This window comes from Argentina silus, assembly GCF_951799395.1.
Source record: "Argentina silus genome assembly, chromosome: Y".
NCBI lineage: Eukaryota > Metazoa > Chordata > Actinopteri > Argentiniformes > Argentinidae > Argentina > Argentina silus.
The window spans coordinates 40,764,352-40,787,646 of NC_139654.1; the positions used below are offsets into that span (position 1 = coordinate 40,764,352).

The 23,295-nt window shown below is 44.2% G+C and overlaps 1 pseudogene across 1 annotated transcript in view; it reads right to left on the bottom strand.

Annotated features, from left to right (window-relative positions):
• Nucleotides 1-23,295, bottom strand: part of LOC310824122 (cytochrome P450 3A27-like) — a 91,796-nt pseudogene that overhangs the window by 48,090 nt on the left and 20,411 nt on the right. The window contains exons 2-4 of the transcript in view: nucleotides 14,832-14,992; nucleotides 11,830-12,049; nucleotides 11,464-11,626 (exon numbers count right to left, since the gene is read on the bottom strand). The product of the transcript in view is annotated as a cytochrome P450 3A27-like (transcript). The remainder of the gene's footprint in view (nucleotides 1-11,463; nucleotides 11,627-11,829; nucleotides 12,050-14,831; nucleotides 14,993-23,295) is intronic.

Consider the following 23,295-nt stretch of genomic DNA (forward strand, 5'->3'; position numbering starts at 1 on the left):
AAAGAATAAGTGACTCCAAAGATGAACTATTATTCTATACTCTGTCATCTGACCACTGAACTTATCGAAGATAAGATCAAATATACTTTATTGTCCCGGATGAAAATTTGTCTTGGATTAATTAATTAAAGTTGCTGCTTCACACAACAACAAACAACAATGAATACACACTATACACATAGTACAAATCACACACACACACACACACACACACACACACACACACACACACACACACACACACACACACACGCGCGCGCATCAGAGTTGTTAGTCATTCATTTATTTGTGTTGTATAAAGGAATGAATGAAAGAAGGAGAGGAGAGATGGGACTGTACCTCTTTGATCCGCCCACTGGTGAAGGAGGGAGACAGGACACTGCGGATCCGTCTCCATGCATCATCCTCAGCGATAAACACGGCGTCATACAGAGGCCCGTTGAGATAGATATTCTAGAAAAATAATAATAATTATATACTGCAAGATTAACCTACTATTAATAATGCTATAATAACAATGATATTATCTATTTAAGGAGTCCTTATGTTTTTTTCCCCATACAACAACTTCAATTCAGCGTATTACCCTCCTGTTAGTGAAAAGGGAGTTGCATTCCTTGATGAGGATGGTTTTGATCATGGCTGTGTCCATGATACACAGGATGGGCTGACGGCCATCATAGATCCTACAGACCAGCAAAAACAAAGATAGCCTCAATTCTTCGTGGCATTGATTCCACAAGATGTTGGAAACATTCCTTTGAGATTCTGGTCCATGATGACATGATTGCATCACTCAATTCCTGCAGATTTTTCAGGTTCACTTTCAAGATGTGAATCTCCCGTTCTACCACATCCCAAAGGTGTTCTATTGGATTCAGATCCTGGGAAGGCCACTGAAGAACACTGAACTCATTGTCATGTTCATGAAACCAGTTTAAGACAACTTTTGCTTTGTGACATGGTGCATTATCATGCTGGAAGTAGCCATTAGAAGATGGGTCAATTGTGGCCATGAAGGGATGCACATGGTCAGCAACAATACTCAAATAGGCTGTGGCATTCAAGCGAATATACCGTAGATAGAGACAGACAGACCCATCACAGATCCTGCACTCTTAGAAAAAAAGTGCTACCTAGAACCAAAAAGGGTTCTTCTTCCACTCTCCCTTTGAAGAAACCTTTTGGGTTCCATGTAGAACCCTTTTCCACAGAAGGTTATACAGTACCGTGCGAAAGTAATGGGACAGTGAAGCATTTTTTCTTCTTTTTGGAGTTGAAATGAGAACGTAGAGATTCTCATCTTTTATTTGATGTTATTTGTGTATATATTGGTTTATCATTCAGAAATTACAACATTTTTATGCATAATCCCCCTATTTCAGGCTACACTAAAGTGATGGGACAATTGGCTTGACAGGTGTGTTCGTCAGGTGTGTTCCATCACATAATTTGTGCAGTCTGCTATTGGTGTCTTGTCAACATGAGGACCAAAGAGATGTTATTGAAAGTCAGGGAAGCCATTATGATGCTGAAATATCAGAAAAAAAAGAAACATAGCCAAAACCTTAAACCTACCAAAATCAACAGTTTGGAACTTCATTAAAAGGAAAGAAAGCACTGGTGAGCTAAGAAATCGCAAATGGCAAGGAAGACTTCCAGTGGATAACCAAAGAATGCTCACCATAATAAAAAAATAAAAAAAATAAAAACTGCCCCATAGATTAGGAACACTCTCCAGGAGGTAGGCGTCAATGAGTCAGAGACTACCATCCGCAGAAGACTTCACCAGCAGAACTACAGAGGCTACACTGCAAGGTGCAAACCACTACTTGGCCACAAAAACAGGCTGGCCAGGTTACGGTTTGCTAAAAAGTACCTAAAAGAGCCTGCAGAGTTCTGGAAAAACATGTACCAGAGTGATGGCAAGTGTAAAGTGTGGAGAAAAAAAGGAACTGCCCAATATCCACAGCATCCCACATCATCTGTTAAATATGGGGGAGGGGGTGTTATGGCTTGGGCATGTATGGCTTCCACTGTAACTGGCTCACTTGTCTCCTTTGATGAGGATGAATTCAGAAGTGTTCAGAAACATCTTGTCAGTCCAAGTACAAGTTAATTGCTCCAAACTCATTGGACGGCATTTCACCATACAGCAGGACAATGACCCAAAACATACTGCCATAGCAACTAGGAAATTATTCAGGGCCAAAAAGAGAATCCTATAGAATCCTATAGAACATGCATTTAATTTGCTGAAGAGGAGGGCAAAACATCCTAAAAAAACAAACAACAATCGCTGCAATATAGGTCTGGCAGAGCATTACCAGAGAAGATACCCAGCGTCTGGTTGGGTCAATGGGTCACAGACTTTTGCACTTTTGCATACAAAGGATTGGTGACCAAATACTGAACATGAGTGCTTAATTTGGACATTTGCATAATGCAAAAGAAGAAAAAATGCTTGGCCCATTACTTACGCAGGGCACTGCAAATGGAACCCATAAGAGTTATTCAACCAAAGAATCCTTTTAGAACCCTTTTTTTCTTTATTTTTTTAATTACATTTTTGCCCTTTCAATGACATGGAGGGAAGACACAATCACTTCCGATTTGAATTCTGACATGTCGTGGCTCCTCTTTATTCATGCAGTTTGAGACGTGCTCAGAGGCAATATAGGAGCCTCAACCAATGAGAATCCAGGATGTTGTCAAACATTGGCAACGCACAAGTTGTGTTTGGGACCATACTACAGAATACTTAAAAGCTTAAAACTTAAATCGCTCAATAACAGATTCAAATTATTAATGTGGAAGCATGAAATTGTTGCTTGGGCAGTGTACTTGCATCAAGACAGATCATTTGTCTTGGTGTATGAGACCATTTCGTCGGTTGGATCGTCTGTGTTTGTGAAAATCGCACGGTGTCCGCCTGTTTTAAGAGTGTATACTGTAGACACTGAGAGATATATATATCCATCATAGTTAACAATAACCAGGATCAGTTTAGCAGACTCACCCCCACAGTTTCCCATATTTCTGGAAGCTCTCTGTGTCAAAATTGGTGAAACCACCCTGGGAACAAAAATAAATAAATAAAAAATAGCCAGTTCATAAATGCTTGTCATAAACCTGAACTGTGGCTTAGTCTATGATGGCCCTTTTCCACTACAGACCGGCTCTCACTCCTCTCTTTTCGTTTTCGCTTTATTGCCCATTTTTCTGGGTAAAACAATTCATATTCAGCTCCCATGGCCTTCACCACAACAACACACATCATGGATGAGTCTACAATGTTGTTGTTTATGGGCTTAATCTCTACAAACCTTCTTATATCCCATTATCGTCCCGAGGAAAGGGATGGGTTTAGGACTAGGAATGCCTAGTTTTTTGAATATTCCATATGGCCAGTATCCATACCTGGTCAGAATAAATATAAATCAACAATCTGACTTGAAACAAAAGCAAAACGATCAAGTCATAGGTATCATTGAAACTGTTAGATAACTGTAATTATCAATACTATCATTTGTATGTATTATCACAACTAACTAACTAACAAATAATATTTTTTATTAAAACTTCTTACACTACGATCAGAGAGATGAGTAAGGCAAGGAGAGTCCATGTCTCGGTGGAGAAGTACGGAAGGTAACCCATCTTTACAGGTTCAATCGCTTCTTCTGAGTAACCCCGGACACGTCTGCTGAAGTGATTATTTTATCCCATCATGACACCTGTGTTTCAGATCATGAAACACAGGCGAAAGAGTATGTGAGAGGTGAAGTTGAAGCCATGGCTAGTGAATGATTGAAAGGGGATCCCTGCGCAGAGGGCAAAACTCAGTGATGTTATTGTCGGCCTTTATCTTAACATCCTGCTAATAGTTGCTGCCTGTTTGATCCCTATCGGGTTTTAATAGTTTGCAGACCCATTGATTCAAGAAGGACTATGGTGCAAATATTTTTGGGCAAATATTTTCTTTCGAGTAATACAGAATTTTACATATTTGAACTCCTCTAAAAATGTGTTATGTTCTTTACATGTATGCACTTGTTTTATATCATTGGCTCCTAAAAACAGTATTTCAAAATACTAGTTCAAAACACATCACATATTACAGTAATGAAGCAACTGATTAACATGAATACAGTGCTCTTCATAAGTATTGGAAAGAGGAAGCATTTTCTGTTCTTTTAGCTCTACACTTGGATTTGAAATCAAACAATTATTATGGGGTCAAAGTAGAGATTCTCAACTTTAATTCAATGGGTTTTTAAAAAAACATTTGTAAACATACTCCCACTATTTCAGGGCTTCAAAAGTATCATATAATGTCCAAATAAAATACTAATGTTTCGTATTAGGTCAACAATCTGCCTGAAGTCTGCGACCTCACCAGGCACTATCCACTATCCACTATCCACTATCCACTCATCTTTAGAAAATCATTGACATTTCCACATGGTATTGTGTCATAGACGAGCCTCCCTACAGCAATATTATCTTGACATTGGGATCCTTTGTCCAAACCATATTTCAGGGTGTATGTTTGGTTGCAGGGGCCCAGGCTGTGCTCTCTGACTGCTCCAACTGTAGTAGACCCTGCAGTGAGGAAGAGGTCAACATGCTGCAGTACCGTCAGCCAATCACACACAAAAACCAACAGATCGCCAAGACCTCCATTGCACCATGCACGCACGCACACACACACACACACACACACACACACACACACACACACATACACACACACACACACACACACACACACACACACACAAACACTGTCTCAACAGCCCCTTCCTTCACTCTCACTCTCTCTCTATGTAGGTGGGTCAGGCTGCGTATTCAGCCTCTAAGGGGGGTATTGTTGGGATGACTCTACCCATCGCCCGAGACCTGGCACCCATGGACATCCGTGTGGTCACCATCGCACCCAGTCAGTAAACACACACACATACATACGCACTCTTTCACACACTCCTCCCCCCCCCCCCTTCCTCTCCATATCAGACAACCTCTCTCTCCCTCTCCTTAGGTCTGTTCTCCACTCCTCTCCTGGCGGGTTAACCTGAGAAGGTGCGTTCATTCCTGGCCCGCCAAGTGCTCTTCCCCTCGCGCCTGGGAGACCCTGCAGAGTTTGCCCACCTGGTGACATCACTGGTCGAGAACCCCATGATCAATGGAGAGGTCAACAAACTGGATGGAGCTATCCGCATGCAGCCCTGAGAGAGAGTGAGTGTGTGTGTGTGTGTGTGTGTGTGTGTGTGTGTGTGTGTGTGTCTGTGTGTGATCCAAGGTATACCACTGTGACAGCTCCGATGTGTGTGTGCATGTGAGGTGTGTGTTCATGTCTGGTACTCCAAGCTCTGCTGTACTGTACGCTCCATGCAGTTTTGTTTTGTTTTGTAAACTGATCCAGTAATAAACTTCTAATGAGTCTGAGTCTCTCCTCCTCTGTGTCTGTGTAAAGTGAGGTCAGTAGGAGCTAATAGGACAAATGAAACAAGAATGAGCCTTATGAGGCAAGTGTACCTTCATTTGTCCTATTAGAAGTGAATAGAACGCCTGGACACAGGAAATGCTAAATGCTAAAGCTCTCATAACATCACACCTGCACCAGTGTATAGCTTTATGTACATGTCATCCACAACATTTGAGTGAAGGGAAAGGGAAGCACACATAGCACTAAATAGCGGCCAATTGTGTTGAGGTTTCCAGGCTAACGGTGTCGGCATGTGCAGTCCCCTGTCTTATCTCTGCACCCCCACACGCTCTCAGCCAGGGCCATATCAACAAGGCTTTTGACAGAAAGGCTCGTCCCCTGGTTTGCCTGATTGTGTACCAAATTCAACTGAGAGTTGAAGGTCATGGACTAAATGCTATAGTAAAACTAGCAACAATCACCTTCATCTACTTAGTCTATAGGTTCTCTACCATCTCTCTAATCGTCACCATGCTCACCTTCTTCAATGTCTCCCTCTCCTGTTCTAGCTTCTCTTTTTCCAGACTCTGTTTCGCTCTTTCTTCAGCCACCATCACCAGGGCCTCTCTCCTCTTGACTGCCTCCATTTCTTTTTCCATCTGTTTCTTGGCCTTGAGAAATGTCTCCTTCTCCATCCACATCCCAAGCATTTCTTGCTCCACCTTCTGCCCGTCTCTTTTGATTTTCATCCACTCCTTCTTTATCATTTGCAACTCTGCTCCGACCTTCTCTGTCTTTCTAAGCATCTCCTTTGAGGTCTCCTTCTCCTGCTCTTCCTTCTCTTTTTCCTTGCTCAGTTTAAGTCTTTCTTCGGCCTCCATCACCAGGGCCTCTCTCCTCTTGACTGCCACCATATTTTTCTCCATCTCTTTCTCCATCTGTTTCTTGGCCTTGAGAAATGTCTCCTTCTCCTTCCACATCCTGAGCATTTCTTGCTCCACCTTCTGTCCGTCTCTTTGGATTTTCACGCTCTCCTTCCTCATCATATTTAACTCTGCCTCTGCCTTCTCAGCCTTTCTAAGTATCTCCTTTGAGGACTCCTTCTCTTTCTCAATCTCCATCATGAGGATCTTGATCCCACTGTCCATCTCCTCCCTCTCCCTATTGAACTCATTCCTGTCCTCCTGCAGTCTTTCTGCCTTTCTGGCCAGGATCTCCTCCTCCCTCTGCCTAACTTTTTGGTCCCTTCTCTTTTGTTTCTCATATTCCTCTATCTTTTTCTCAAACTCTGCCTTCTCTGTCTTAATCCTCTCATGCTCCTTCCTGATATCCTCAATACTCATATATATTTTCACCTCCATTGTTTTTATGCACCTACAGTAGATAGAACACAAACAAAAATGATTGAAATAATCTCCACACACCCATACTATAATGCAACAGGAATGTCAGAAAGATTCCCCAAATGAGAATGGTATAACAATCTTTGAGTTTGCCCTTCTGAATCAGTCAACAAATACCAGTACACCGATTGGCAGCAAAGAAATGTTATTATCTATAATGTGCGTTCGGCTGGCGTCATAATGGGTTTGGAATGACTATCATGGTAATTCACTGCCTAACAACTCTTATCAGCGTTCGATGCAATGGTTCGAAGTGACTTGGTCCTGTCAGAGGCCTATGTTAGAGTCAGCAAAAGCTTCCAGTGTGGGTTGGCTGGCTATGTTTGTTGACACGCCTTGAAATATAGCCTACAATTGTGGTCAACAGGTCAAATATCAGTGGCCATATAATGGGCACATTTCATTAACTGGAATCGGCCTGGTACAGGTAGGAGCCTATAGGCTAACAAGCAGAAGACCTCCGCAAAATTAAAATAGCCCTAATTCAATTCATGCATTTAGGTCTCTAATAATAATAAAAAATATATTTGATTTGGAATGTGTTTTTCATTTGTAGCCAACAATTTCAAAGCCTGTGCAGTTGAGTGCAATAGACACACAAACAAAAACACAAACAAAACACTAACAACAACAAGAGGACAGGACCTAAAGGAAGGCCTTTCTAAAGATGTGAGTTTTTAGGCATATAGAAATATCCAACGCTGAATTCGACTTAATGGGAATATCATCTCCTAGTGACAGATATCTCTCAGTGACATTTTTACGCGTCCCTTGTCCAAATGCTGTAAAGGTAGTCGGCCTATGCCGTCTCAAGTATTTACAAATACAAGTGTTATAAAACTATACTATATGTCAACTATACTACATCTCTGGCCTACATTAGCCTACCTCAGTCAGTAGGCTGTGTATAAGCGCCGAATCTTCCGGTTATAATCTCTTTATATCTCACTCTGGTAATACTGATTGCACAGGTTCAGGTTGCGTCTTAGCTCGTTATGCCACTGAACTAAAAGTTCAAGAACTTTGTGTATTATTGCAGAACATTCTCAATTCTGTGTACATATCAACGTCATAATGATACCAATAGCAACGCATTTTGGGTGGAATCCTAACTCCAAATCCGCGCGCGTAAATCTTGCATTCATGTCAATGGGAAATTGATTCGATTTACACGCGGATCTCGAGTTAGGATTCCACTGCAATACACATTTAAGTTTAAGTTCATTTGAATTTATAGTGCATTTTACCCACAATATACGGCTTACACAAAAGTAGCCTACAAGACAAATACAACATTTGAAAAAACATATTGCATAGAATCAAATTTGGGGATATACAGGTTTTTTTTCTTTATAAAGTACATTACAAACATAAAGTCTCATAAAGTACATTACAAATACGAAACAATTATTAGTCATATTTTTTATTAGTAATAATAATAAATATTTTATATTTAATACAAAATAGATTAAATGGTGAAATTGGTGTGTATAAATATATAAAACTTGACTCATAATCCGTATAGTGCTGTTTTTGGAGTAATTACTAATTACTAGTAATTACTAGTGTGTGCGGACTGCGCTCCCTGTCCCGTCTTTCTGCTGTGGGGCAGCGGAGCACTCTTGCCCCATCGTTGCGAGGGGAACAACGTGAGCGTGTTTGGCGTAAACAGGGAAAATCTCACGCAAATTATATTGGGTATGAATTCTGCCTAGCAACAGGTGGCGAAAAACTATTAAACGCTAATGTCGTTAACGTGGTCTGACATGACAGGAAATAATCACAAAGCAATTCAGTTCATCTACTGTACGTCTATCGCTAATGCTAGCTAGCTAAAGTTTTCACAATGAATCGTGTAGATTATTTGTTGACCATGCGGTTTAGTACATTGCCTTTGGAAGAGAAGTTGGAGATAAAACGTTTAGGGCCAACAGGAATGGTTTGACAAAAAGAGATGGCTAACCGCTACCACCTCGAAACATGCGCTGTTCTGTTTCCCATGTATGATTTTTGGTGGAGACTATTTGGGCATCGGCTGGATTCAAAGACATTATACATCTGTCAGAACAGAACAGACACCAGCGACTGAACGGCCGTGACATGATTTCCATTGAAAATGCATTGATCCAGGGACAGATGGATTTCAACAGTAAAGTCATCGAGAGGTTTGCTGAAGCAACGAACCGCCGCGCTACTTTCCTATTCAAGTGAGCGGGTCTGTTTGGACATGTATGACAAATGGCCAATGCGCCGTTCACTGTAGACTATATTGCTTTTGTTTTGTAGTCATTTTAAACGTTATACTGGCTGTGATATAAAGTGGAGGACTAAATGTTAAGTATAGGCCTAATATCTAGACCGTTGATGGGCACACTTGTTACTTGTCGCTTTCAGAACCCTGGACTGGGCTCGGGCTGTATATTCATATAGTTCCGTTAATTAGCCTAGCCTACTTTCCGTGATTTAATGTGACTTTTGTAGTGTGTTATAGCCTCTGCACTGATGCTATTTATTTCACATTTAAAATAATACAATTGATAAAACCTGATTAAACTTTCCTACAAGTTAACGATGTGCCGAATGCTTGTATTTTGATTAAACATGCAAGTTATTGAAGACACGTGTCTGTCTCATCTTTTTACTTTGTTGCAGTATAGGCGTTCTGTGTCGCGCTGAAGCGTATGAAGTGTATTCAGTTATGGGGTTTACTGTACATACTTTTTCTCTGCACTGTTCCTGCTGCAGAGGATGCGTAAACGATTTTCCCATGTTGTTTTTTGGTTGTGGTCTGTGTTTATACATTTAGGCTATTAGTTGTATCCTACTTTTCAGTTTTACAAGTCAAATCTTATGACAGATGAGATGGCACTTCAACCGATAAAATGCAGGTACATTTTGACTACTGCTGCACTACGATACCCATAGATAGACCCAATACATTGGTAACTGCACTACTTATACAGCTCATATACTGCTTATACTGTTCATACTGCATTCTATATTTATTCTGCTTATAATGTTACTGTTAATACATATATTGCTTATACTGCACTACTTATACTGCTCATATACTGCTTATACTGCTCATATACTGCTTATACTGCACTACTTATACTGCTCATATATTGCTTATACTGCTTATACTGCACTACTTATACTGCTCATATACTGCTTATACTGCACTACTTATACTGCTCATATATTGCTTATACTGCTCTACCTGTATATATTGTTCACATTGCACTTTTCTGCTTTTTTGCACTTCTGGTTAGACGCTAACTGCATTTCGTTATCTTTGTACTTGTACTCTGCACAATGACAATAAAGTTGAATCTAATCTAACACCTATTTATTGTCATGTTTTGATGGCATGTTGTTCATTCTCATGTTATGATTTAGTTTGTGATTATACACACGTTTTTAGCGGGATGATAGAGACCCACTACCAGACGAGTACAAAACATACACAAGTCACATGCAAATCCCTGCACTGCAGACGACAGACAACAACTGTCTCTGTACAACTAGTCCTGGACCTCCACTAATAGACAGATACAAAGAGAGCAGCATACAGTAGCAGCAGAGCCCAGAGGCGAGGCGAGGCAAGGCAAGGCAAGGCAAGTTTATTTATATAGCACATTTCATACACAGAGGCAATTCAAAGTGCTTTACGTAAAATAGATAAAAAGGAAAGAGCATGAAAAAAAAATTAGAATAAAAACGCATAAAAGACATAAAAAAAGAATAAAAGTCACAGTGCATTTTAGGGTCACAGTGCAATTATTAGCGCCAATTTAGTTTCAATTTAAGGCAAAAGCGAAGCCCTTTTTTTTTTAAGCCCATTTTTGAAAGTAGCCAGTGTTGGGGCTGATCCTAGATCTATGTGTAACATAATAACTGAGAGACCTGCAGCAGGGCAGGTCCTCATCACTGGCTGTCTGCTTTGAGCTGGTTGTCGTCGGACTCCTGGCAGCGGGACAGCAGCTTGAGTTTGATGGGCCGTATGGGCATCAGAGTGTTCTGTAGGTCCATCTCAATGGGGATCTGGTGAGAGTTGACACACAGTTAAAGTATGAAGGAACGAGTAAAACAGATGTCAGCGTTACACTATGAATGTTACCTAATACAGTGTCACTGTTACGTTCGGGTAGCATTGCACTATAAATTCAAATAAACTCAAACTCCTGGACAACCTCTCTTGGGTCGACATACATTAAAATGGCCCTATGAAGTCTCGAGGGAGTTTTGCAGAAATACAAATAGCTTTTTTTTTTTAAATCTCACACTTCCATCATTTAGTAGGTAGCCTATACTGAGGATGATTGGCGCCTAGTACTGAAAAATGCAATCTGGGAAATTAAATGGGGAGTACATACTCATGCAGTACGCAAGTACAGAATTGTAGTATGGGGGTTCAAACCCGGGTCTCCCATGTGGAAGACACAAACGCTACTATTAAGCCAAGAGGACATCCTCAAGGTCTGAGGGCGACACTTCAGTTTACATGTCTCAGGCAGGGCTACCTCATCACGCGAGTGTGATTCCAAAATCACCTCTGCTACATATAGAAACGCAACAAAGTCATAGGTACAAAATTATATTTACAATCATTGTATCATTATTTTGTCTCACCTCTGTCTCTTTGCAGACGGTGAAGTTGAACCTCTGTAGAATCTCCACCATCGCCAGTTTCATCAATACCAGAGTGAATCGCATCCCGATACAGTTCCGTGGGCCCAACCCGAACGGCATGTAGGTGTATGGGTCGATGCTCTCCTTGTTCTCCTTACTGAACCTACACACGGAGAGTTCAGAGGAGGAGGGGTTAAAGAACATATCAATTAAATCACAGTAATATGATGGTTATACATGGTTGAAGAAACCTGTTTGTGTTTGGTCGTCGCATTTAGGTTTGTTTTATGGTTGTTTGTGGAACACTGCTCTTATCGTTGCTGTTGTGATTGATATTGTGGTTGTGGTTAAGATGTGGCCCATTACCTCTCTGGTTTGAACTCCTCTGGGTCTTCCCACACATTGGGGTCACGGTGCAAGGTCCAGATGGGTATCATGACGACCATACCCTTGGGGATGGTGATGCCGCTGATCTCAACAGATTTCTTGGCGACTCTTTCAAGTCGATGGGGTACAACCTGAGAGACTCGTTGATCACGCTGTCTAGATAGTCCATCTGCATCAGAGCCTCGTACTGGATAGGAGCCTGCACAGGGATATTACACTCACATGAGCACTAGTGATTGGTCGTTCACGTAGCCGAAACCCAGAACTAACTATTTTTCGTTGCAAATCTGAAGAGCTGTTAGTTTTTTGTGTTCTTATTTTGGGAAATGAACACAGTACTGTACTTATTCTAATCTGCATAGCCTAATTTCATGACACCCGCATACAGAACGCCATTACTTTCAATGTACGTGTGTAATAGTGACTTGCTTTTTTGTTGTACATGAATAAACAAAAAAATCGCTAAATAATGTTATCTTGATAGTTAGAAGAAAATACATTTAGATTCCACTGAACAATGTAAATGATAGATGTACACAAGGATCAATCAGAAGTCAAAATGCCACTAAACTGGGCTGCTTTTAGTGGATTGACTGCTTGGAATACTGAATGTGCTATAGTCTATTATTTCCTATCACAGTCGACAGACTACAAGAAAACTGTCAGGTGGTTCAAATGTGAATAACTTGGTATCCATTCCATTAACTGTGGCCGGGCAGCACCGAACAGCCCAGAGAACATTACCATGGTGCTTTTGAATATTAGGTCCCTATCTGGCAAAACCTTTATTGATCTTATCTCAGAGCGAAAGCTGCACTGTAATGTTTTTATCTGAAACCTGGCTAAACATGAATGCATGTCAGTCTATTAGAAGTGGGGAAAAAATATATTTTCGCTCTATTATTTATCTAGCCATGTCGCTGAGCAGATGAGAATTTCATGATGAATATGAATATGAATAGTACACCATCAACAGCTTCCTCTTGTGATAATGATTTAGTAACCAGCTTCAACACCAAACTAAGGGCAACTATCGACTCTGTAGCACCAGTCAAACTGAAAAAGGCTGTGGCCAAATTTAAAAGAATTTGCAGAAAGTCTGAGCTGACAAAAACTGCAGGTCCACCTTGATATTCTTCGAGAGCATCTTTCTGCTTTTAATAAGGCAATAAAAAAACGCCAAGACGGGATCATTTCTCAAAATTGATAATGAATCATAACAACTCAAACAGTGCTCTTTTCAACGATTGACAGCCTTATAAATCCCGCCCACAAGACACCTGGTGATCTGCTCTCCACCTACAAATGTGAGGAATTTGCAACATACTTCTGAGATAAGAGAACCAATATTAGGTGAGGAGGATCACTCAGGCAAGACCTGAAGATGTGTTTGATGACTTGTTACCCCACCTTCCACCACATGGAAGCACTATGAACTCTTTTGCAGTGGTCATACAGAAATGCTCAGCAAAGTGGGGGTCTGTTCATCTGCACCTAAAACTACCATGGTGAAACCCCTCCTGAAGAAAAGTAACTTAGACACTTCAGTCCTTAGCGATTTTAGGCCAATCTCCAACCTTCCCTTTTTAAGCAAAAAAATAATAATTCTTGAAAAAAAGGTGTTCAAACTGTTAAATAATCTCCTTCTTCCCAACTGTACCTTTGACATGTTCCAATCTGGCTTTTGTGCCAATCATAGCACTGAGATAGCACTATGTTGTTAAGTTATTAACTAGGTTCTTAATGACCTTAGAATTAATTAATTAATGCTGATGCCAAAATGCTCTTTGTCCTTGTCCTGGTCAAACTGTCTGCACACTTAAAGACACTACTTACAGTAACACTAAGCACCAGGCAAAAAAACAAGGTGTTACCATTGACTCAGATCTTAATTTTGAAACCCATATCAAGAATGTGACTAAAACATATTTGTATCACTTAAAGAAGAGTAAGTAAGTTTGCCGGAAATCTGCCATCGTGGAGAAATTCTGTCTGAAGTTGTCCAAACAACAACATCCTCCCTAATAATAATATATCCCCCCGAAATGAACTTGCAGTGTTGGACATTAGCTGTTGTTTTTCTGCATGCGCACACGATTGGGAGAGGCAGCCACCAGAGAAAGGTCAGTCTACTCCCCTAGAACACCCCTGGCACTCACAACATGTTTATATGCAAACCGAATGTCAGGTAGGACACTGCATTTTAAAAAGCGTGTTTTCCGAACCAAAACAGCGTTCGTAAATGAAACATTTATTCATAAGGGATTTATTATAAGGGATCTTGTTCCCTGATCGCTACCGATTAAAGATAGTCATTACAACCGTTAGGAAGCTTTTAGAAAGCTTGAATATTACATGGACCTTTACAGAACACAGCTGTAAAGGTGCAACCTTTCCTCTCGCAGGCTGACACTGAGAGACGAATGCATGCTTGTATTACTAGCAGCCTTGATTACTGTAACACTCTCCTGTCTGGTCGACCAAAGAAAGCTATTGGCAAATGATACAGAATGCAGCAGCACGAGTCAGATGGAGAGCACATATCACACAAGTCTCTGCACTGATTACCTGTTAGTTTTATAATTTATTTTAAGATAATTGTATTAGTTTAGAAATCACTCTATGGTCATGCACACCACTGCATGTCAGACATGCTTTTAAGGTATATACCCTGTAGATCCCTCAGGTCCTCAGGTACTAGCCTTTTAACTATTCTGAAGATTCCAACAACACCTATCTACTTCCTGTTTCAAATGAATAATACTGGGCAGAAGTCTGCACAGGGATGCTACAGACACATTAGCACACTGTAAAATACTGTCACCTATCTAACCATCTGTTCCAAAGCAATAGTAATAGATACTGTAGGAGTCTGCAGTGCACAGGGGTTACACACTCATCAGTACCCTCTAAAATACTGTCACTATCATATTTCCTGTTCCACATGAATAGTACTATATAGGAGTCTGCAGAGGGGTTACCTTGTTGGGAAACACAGTGTGTATCTCCTCCTGCAGCTTGGTCATGATGTGAGGGTTGGTTGCCAGATTGTAGGCCAGGAAGGACAGAGAGCTACTGGTGGTCTCATAGCCAGCAAAGATGAACATCATTGCCTGGGACAAGATCTCATGGTCACTCAATCCTATGATGATGGGAGAAATGGGGTGGTAGGTGTGAGAAAGGGACGAAGTAGAGTATTTCCACGGTGTGTTTGTAGGTATAGGTGTTTGAGGCAGGTACTGTATGTGTGTGTGTTAGATGCTAGTATACAGTGTGTGTGTGTGTGTGTGTGTGTGTGTGGATGTGTGTGTGTGTGTGTGTGTGTGTGTGTGTTTAAGGCAGGCACCTTTACTCTGTTCCTCTCCCTTTGAGTTGCTGTCTTTCTGCGAGTCTATCATCAGCTGCAGGAAATCTACCCGACTCTGGAAGCAGGCTTACGTCAGATCAAAATCACATGAGAACTACCAGATGCTACCAAATCTCTACAATTGTATTACACAATACTGGCTGAAGATCGTATATTTGATCAGTTATATTTACATACCTTCCTGGTGCTAGCCACGCGATTGGACTTGATCTTCTGAAAGACAGCGTAGAAGAAATCTGTGACCGAGGTAGGGAATAGGGATACCTCCATGTTTGCCATAACAGGACCCATGAAGGGGAAGAATGCTGGACGGACAGGAAATGCCACGGTTACAAACAGGAACAGGAAATACCATGATACGTGACTCCAATCCTATTCAATGCACAGCCCTGTCCAGAAACAACTCCTAGGCTCTATCCCTAGACACTTCTGTATCCAATCCACTCAGATCTCCAAGTGTCCAGCATTTAGGAACTAGAGGTTGGTTCTTGACAGGGCCCATGTGTTTGTCAAATGAGTAGAGCGCAAACCATTGGCAGTGTGTTAATATGTGCAAAACATATATTAACATCATGTTTGAAACAGGAATTATTTTAATGTTTATATAGCCTGAGAATATACATCCATACAGGATACATTATGTATATAGTGTGGCGCCCGGCCCGTGCCTAAGCCCATGCGCGAGTGTGGGACGGTGGTAAATGGAGTATATATCTCGCCTCGCTTTGTCTCTGCTTTTTCTGCTGTCCCTCTCTTGCCCCGTGTTGTCTTTGGCAGGACCATGTATGGAGTTCCTGCGCCCCAAGGGGCCACAGCTGCAACCCGTGGAGATAATCACCGTATGCCCATACATGGAGTTCCTGCCCATCAAGGCACAGGTGAAGGGCATCAGCAGGAGCAGCAGAGACGGTACAAAAGTAGCCCACGGAGCACCCAGTGGGGAGGAGTTGCTACGGCGAACCAAGGAGCAGTTGATGAGAGAGAGAGAATAAGCCAAGTCACCATTGTCCAGTGTATGACCCCTGACCATAGGAGAGCCCGCTACGTTGCCAACCTTCGCCTGTCTGACTACGCCGCCCCGACCTGGAACGTAAGAGGACCACCCACCGTGTACCGAACCCCCCTGCTATCTTCACGACACGACGCCTTCTCACCCCCACCCTCTCTATCATTTCACTCTCCCCGCTAACCGAATAAATATCTTTGATTATAATTCTGGTGTGGACCTCTCTGCTTACACTGTGTTTGGGTCCGTGACGCGCCCGCACACCCCGGCGGCCGTCACAATAGTCAAAGAATAAGTGACTCCAAAGATGAACTATTATTCTATACTCTGTCATCTGACCACTGAACTTATCGAAGATAAGATCAAATATACTTTATTGTCCTGGATGAAAATTTGTCTTGGATTAATTCATTAAAGTTGCTGCTTCACACAACAACAAACAACAATGAATACACACTATATACACAGTACAAATCACACACACTCTCACACACACACACATACACACGTCAGAGTTGTTAGTCATTCATTTATTTGTGTTGTATAAAGGAATGAATGAAAGAAGGAGAGGAGAGATGGGACTGTACCTCTTTGATCCGCCCACTGGTGAAGGAGGGAGACAGGACACTGCGGATCCGTCTCCATGCATCATCCTCAGCGATAAACACGGCGTCATACAGAGGCCCGTTGAGATAGATATTCTAGAAAAATAATTATTATTATATACTGCAAGATTAACCTAATATTAATAATGCTATCATAACAATGATATTATCTATTTAAGGAGCCCTTATGTTTTTTTCCCCATACAACCACTTCAATGAAGCATATTACCCTCCTGTTTGTGAAAAGGGAGTAGCATTCCTTGATGAGGATGGTTTTGATCATGGCTGTGTCCATGATACACAGGATGGGCTGACGGCCATCATAGATCCTACAGACCAGCAAAAACAAAGATAGTTAGATATACACTCACAGAGCACTTTATGAGGAACACTATACTAATACTGGGTAGGGCCTCCATTTGCTCTCAAAACAGCTTCAATTCTTCGTGGCATTGATTCCACAAGATGTTGGAAACATTCCTTTGAGATTCTGGTCCATGATGACGTGATTGCATCACTCAATTCCTGCAGATTTTTCAGGTTCACTTTCAAGATGTGAATCTCCTGTTCTACCACATCCCAAAGGTGTTCTATTGGATTCAGATCCTGGGAAGGCCACTGAAGAACACTGAACTCATTGTCATGTTCATGAAACCAGTTTAAGACAACTTTTGCTTTGTGACATGGTGCATTATCATGCTGGAAGTAACCATTAGAAGATGGGTCAATTGTGGCCATGAAGGGATGCACATGGTCAGCAACAATACTCAAATAGGCTGTGACATTCAAGCGAATATACCGTAGATAGAGACAGACAGACCCATCACAGATCCTGCACTCTTAGAAAAAAAGTGCTACCTAGAACCAAAAAGGGTTCTTCTTCCACTCTCCCTTTGAAGAAACCTTTTGGGTTCCATGTAGAACCCTTTTCCACAGAAGGTTATACAGTACCGTGCGAAAGTAATGGGACAGTGAAGCATTTTTTCTTCTTTTTGGAGTTGAAATGAGAACGTAGAGATTCTCATCTTTTATTTGATGTTATTTGTGTACATATTGGTTTATCATTCAGAAATTACAACACTTTTATGCATAATCCCGCTATTTTAGGCTACACAAAAGTGATGGGACAATTGGCTTGACAGGTGTGTTCCGTCACATAATTTGTGCAGTCTGCTATTGATGTCTTGTCAACATGAGGACCAAAGAGATGTTATTGAAAGTCAGGGAAGCCATTATGATGCTGAAATATCAGAAAAAAATGAAACATTAAAACCTTAAACCTACCAACATCAACAGTTTGGAACTTCATTAAAAGGAAAGAAAGCACTGGTGAGCTAAGAAATCGCAAATGGCAAGGAAGACTTCCAGTGGATAACCAAAAAATGCTCACCATAATAAAAAAAATAATAATAAAAAAACTACCCATAGATTAGGAACACTCTCCAGGAAGTAGGCGTCAATGAGTCAGAGACTACCATCCGCAGAAGACTTCACCAGCAGAACTACAGAGGCTACACTGCAAGGTGCAAACCACTACTCAGCCACAAAAACAGGCTGGCCAGGTTACGGTTTGCTAAAAAGTACCTAAAAGAGCCTGCAGAGTTCTGGAAAAACATGTACCGGAGAAAGTGTGGAGAAAAAAAGGAACTGCCCAATATTCACAGCATACCACATCATCTGTGAAATATGGGGGAGGGGGTGTTATGCCTTGGGCATGTATGGCTTCCACTGGAACTGGCTCACGTCTCCTTTGATGAGGATGAATTCGGAAGTGTTCAGAAACGTCTTGTCAGTCCAAGTACAAGTTAATTGCTCCAAACTCATTGGACGGCATTTCACCATACAGCAGGACAATGACCCAAAACATACTGCCATAGCAACTAGGAAATTATTCAGGGCCAAAAAGTGAATCCTATAGAATCCTATAGAACATGCATTTAATTTGCTGAAGAGGAGGACAAAACATCCTAAAAAAACAAACAACAATCGCTACAATATAGGTCTGGCAGAGCATTACCAGAGAAGATACCCAGCGTCTGGTTGGGTCAATGGGTCACAGACTTTTGCACTTTTGCATACAAATACATGTTTAGTATTTGGGGACCAAATACTAAACATGAGTGCTTAATTTGGACATTTGCATAATGCAAAAGAAGAAAAAATGCTTGTCCCATTACTTATGCAGGGCACTGCAAATGGAACCCATAAGAGTTATTCAACCAAAGAATCCTTTTAGAACCCTTTTTTTCTTTATTTTTTTAATTACATTTTTGCCCTTTCAATGACATGGAGGGAAGACACAATCACTTCCGATTTGAATTCTGACGTGTCGTGGCTCCTCTTTATTCATGCAGTTTGAGACGTGCTCAGAGGCAATATAGGAGCCTCAACCAATGAGAATCCAGGATGTTGTCAAACATTGGCAACGCACAAGTTGTGTTTGGGACTGTAACAAGTCCGTGACACAGAGGCGGAGTCGAGGTACTGTTTTCTGGGAGTATCCCGTTTATTTTCATAAAATGTTAGTAATAATTCCAATGTTCGTAATAATTTCAATGTTCGTAACACAACGCCACTCGGCGACTTTCCAGTCGCCCTCCTTCTCCCTCGAACGCCGAGGCACACACATCTTAAACCATCTAGTCAACGAGGCTTCATTTGCAACAGGTGTGCAACGGAGCCTCGCCGACGTCACCCTGGCCACGGTCCTGTAGCTCCCTCTACAGGCCGAACGCTGCATGTCCCCCCACATACCCCCACCACCCGACACAGGCCGGGGACACGACGGCTGACAACCTACTCCCCCCCCCCCCCCTGCACGGGAGAGGAAGTCTGCCACGACCATCTGCGCCCCCGGTCTGTGCACGACCGAAAAGTTGAAGGGCTGCAACGCGAGATACCACCGGTGGAGCCACTGGAGGGGAGCATGGTCGGAGTAGAGGGTGAAAGCGCGACCCAGCAGATAGTAGCGGAGGGCGCCGACCGCCCACTTGATGGCCAGGCACTCCTTCTCCACCGTGCTGTACCGGCCCTCCCTCTCCGATAGTTTGCGGCTCAGGTACAGCACCGGCCGGTCAGCCCCCTCCACCCGCTGGGTCAGCACTGCTCCCAGGCCTCTATCCGACGCGTCCATCTGTAGGGAGAAAGGGAGGTTAAAATCAGGCGCATACAGGACCGTTTCTCCACAAAGAGCTCCCTTAAGGGCCTCGAACGACCCCTGGCCCGACCATTGGACCGGATCCGGGGCACCCTTCCGGGTGAGGTCCGTCAAGGGACTGGCCAGCTCTGAAAACCCCGGCACGAACTGCCGGTAATAGCCAGCCAGCCCCAGGAAGGCCCTCACCTCCTTCTTTGTCTTGGGCCGCGGAGTGGCTGCGATGGCCGCAGTCTTTTCAATCTGTGGCCGCACCTCCCCCCGACCCAAGTGGTACCCCAGATACCGGATCTCCCTCCGCCCGATCAAGCACTTCTTCGGGTTGGCCGTCAGCCCCGCCTGCCTCAGGGACCTCAGGGGCCATGAGGCGCTGAAAAGTGGCTGGGGCTCCGAACAACCCGAAAGGGAGCACCGTGAACTGGAATAGCCCGAGCGGAGTGGAGAATGCAGTTTTCTCCCGGGATACCGGCGAGAGTGGAATCTGCCAGTATCCCTTCGTGAAATCCAACGTCGTGAAATACTTGGCCGTGCCAAGCCGGTCCAAGAGCTCGTCAACCCGGGGCATCGGGTAGGCATCGAACTTGGAGACCGCATTAACCCGTCTATAATCCACACAGAACCGTATAGCCCCTTCCGGCTTGTTGACAAGCACAATGGGGCTACACCAGTCACTGCGGGACTCCTCGACCACACCCAGCTCCAGCATGGCTTCCAATTCCCTGCACACAATGTCTCGTTTGTGTACCGGCAACCTATAGGGACGCGTGCGCACCGTTAAACCCGGCTGCGTTTCTATGTGGTGGTCGATAAGCGTAGTCCGACCGGGCAAGGGAGAGAACACGTCCGCGAACTTAGCTTGCAAATCTGCAACGTCCGTGGCCTGGCTAGCAGAGAGATGGTTATCAATACCGACCGGAGTGCTAACTTTTGATTTTGGGACTTCCGGACCGAACTCATCTCTCTCTGGAATTATTGTAGCCAGAGCAACAGTGACCACGTCGTTCCATTTTTTTAGGAGATTTACGTGATACACCTGCAAGCTATCCCCCCGGTCCGAGCGTACTACCTCGTAATCCACGTCCCCCATGCGACGTGTGACCACACCTGTAAATTCTCGCAGGTTAGTTCCCCTGTCGTACAGTCACTTTTGACGCTCCTGGGCTTGCAGCAAATGCTCGCGTGAGATAACCCCTAGGGCGTGGAGCTTTGTGCGCAAGTCCAGGACGTATTGAATCTCATTTTTACTGTCGCTAGACCCTTCCTCCCAATTTTCTTTAAGAAGGTCTAGGACACCCCGAGGCTTACGCCCGTAGAGTAATTCAAACGGGGAAAACCCGGTGGAAGCTTGGGGGACTTCCCGTACCGCAAACAACAGGGGATCTAGCCATTTATGCCAATTCCGACTATCTTCGTGTACGAACTTCCGGATCATTGACTTCAAGGTCCGATTGAACCGCTCACAAAGGCCATCAGTGGCCGGGTGGTAAACACTGGTTCGAATCGCCTTGATGTTCAACAAGCCATACAGTTCCTTGAGGGTGCGTGACATAAAATTAGTGCCCTGATCGGTGAGAATCTCTTTCGGGATTCCCACGTGGGAGATTACTTGAAACAATGCCTGCGCTACACTCCTGGCAGAGATATTGCGCAGCGGTATTGCCTCGGGGTATTGGGTTGCGTAATCTATCAAGACCAACACAAATCGATATCCCTGTGTACACCGATCAAATGGCCCGATAATATCCATCGCAATGCGGTCGAATGGGTTCTCGACCAATGGTAAGGGCCGCAAGGGGGCTTTACCAACTGACATTCGCGCACCACCTACGCACCTCTGCCCGAATTCCCGGCCAATAAAATCGAGCCATTATACGGTTTAGTGTCTTATCATAACCTAAATGGCCCGCCATGGGGTTGAAATGAGCCGCCTGGAAGACCATTTCCCGGCGGCTACGGGGAACCAACAACTGGGTTACTTCCTCCTGGCTATGTGAGTCACGACTTACTCGGTACAACCTGTCGCTGATAATCGCGAAATAGGGGTGGGCGCGTACTGCGTCTGGCCATACCAAAGTACCATCAATCGCTATCACTTGGTCATAGGCCGATCGTAGGGTCTCGTCACGAGACTGCTCGAGGGGGAAGTCACCTAGCAACGGATAGTTCGGCGGGGGAATCTCGGGTTGAGACCCCCCCGCCGGCTCCGGCTCCTCGGCAGTGTCGCGAGGCGCCGCCTCAGCACAGAACACATTACCCGCCTCACACCTCCCTCTCTGTCGTGCACGCACCCCGGTAGCCCTGCTTACCGCTTGAGGAAACCCCTCCCAATCTACACCCAGAATAAGGGGATGCGTGAGGCGCGGGCTAACCGCCGCCTGTACACTATGCTTTTTCCCTTCAAAATGAATCTTGATCGTGACCACAGGATATTCGTGAATGTCCCCATGCACACACTTCACCAACACCCTCGATGCCTTTAACAATGCCCCCGGTCGAACCAGGCGCTCCTGGATCATGGACTGCATGCAGCCCGAATCCAAGAAGGCCTGGTGCATATCATGTTGTATCCTTACCGGAACACGATACGCCGCTCCTGGTCCGGGGGGAGGGCCCGGTATGTCGCCGATGCGGACGACCTGCCCCACCTCCCTCACTGGGCACTCCGCCTGTACATGGCCCGGCCGTCCGCATCGCCAACACACCCCCCCTGTCGCTCGGGGTGCTTCCTGTGGGGCCAGGGCTGGTTCTCGACATGCCTGCCCCTGCCATCTCGTCCTCGGGGCGGGCGCCGGTCTCTCCTCCTCCGTCACCATGGCTCCTTCCGGGCGCCGGACCGGGCGTTGGTCATAGGGGCTCCTGCGGCGGGAAGGAGAGATGGTCCTCCACCAAGGTAACGGCGGCCGCGAGATCCTGGGGCCGGTGGTACTGGACCCAGGCGGCGGTCCGGGCCGGGAGCCCCGTGGGGAATTGCTCCAACACCACCCGGTCCCCGACCTCCTCCGATGAGCTGTTCCCTGGGTCCAGCCACCGCCGCGCGCTGTCCCGCAGCTGCTGGGCGTAGGCAAAGGGCCGGCTCCCCTCCTCCATCATCAGGGCCCTGACGAGCTCCAGGAGGAGGGTATGGTCCTCAGCCCTTGCCGTCACCATCTCCCTCACCGCGGTCTGGTGCTCCTGCTGGAGGTGGGCCTGCTGCTCCAGTATAAGGGCCATCCTTCCGATAGCCGCGCTTAACGCCTCCATTCCCTTTTTTTCTCCGCCTTCGCTGTGCCCCATGTTGGGCGCCACTGTAACAAGTCTGTGACACAGAGGCGGA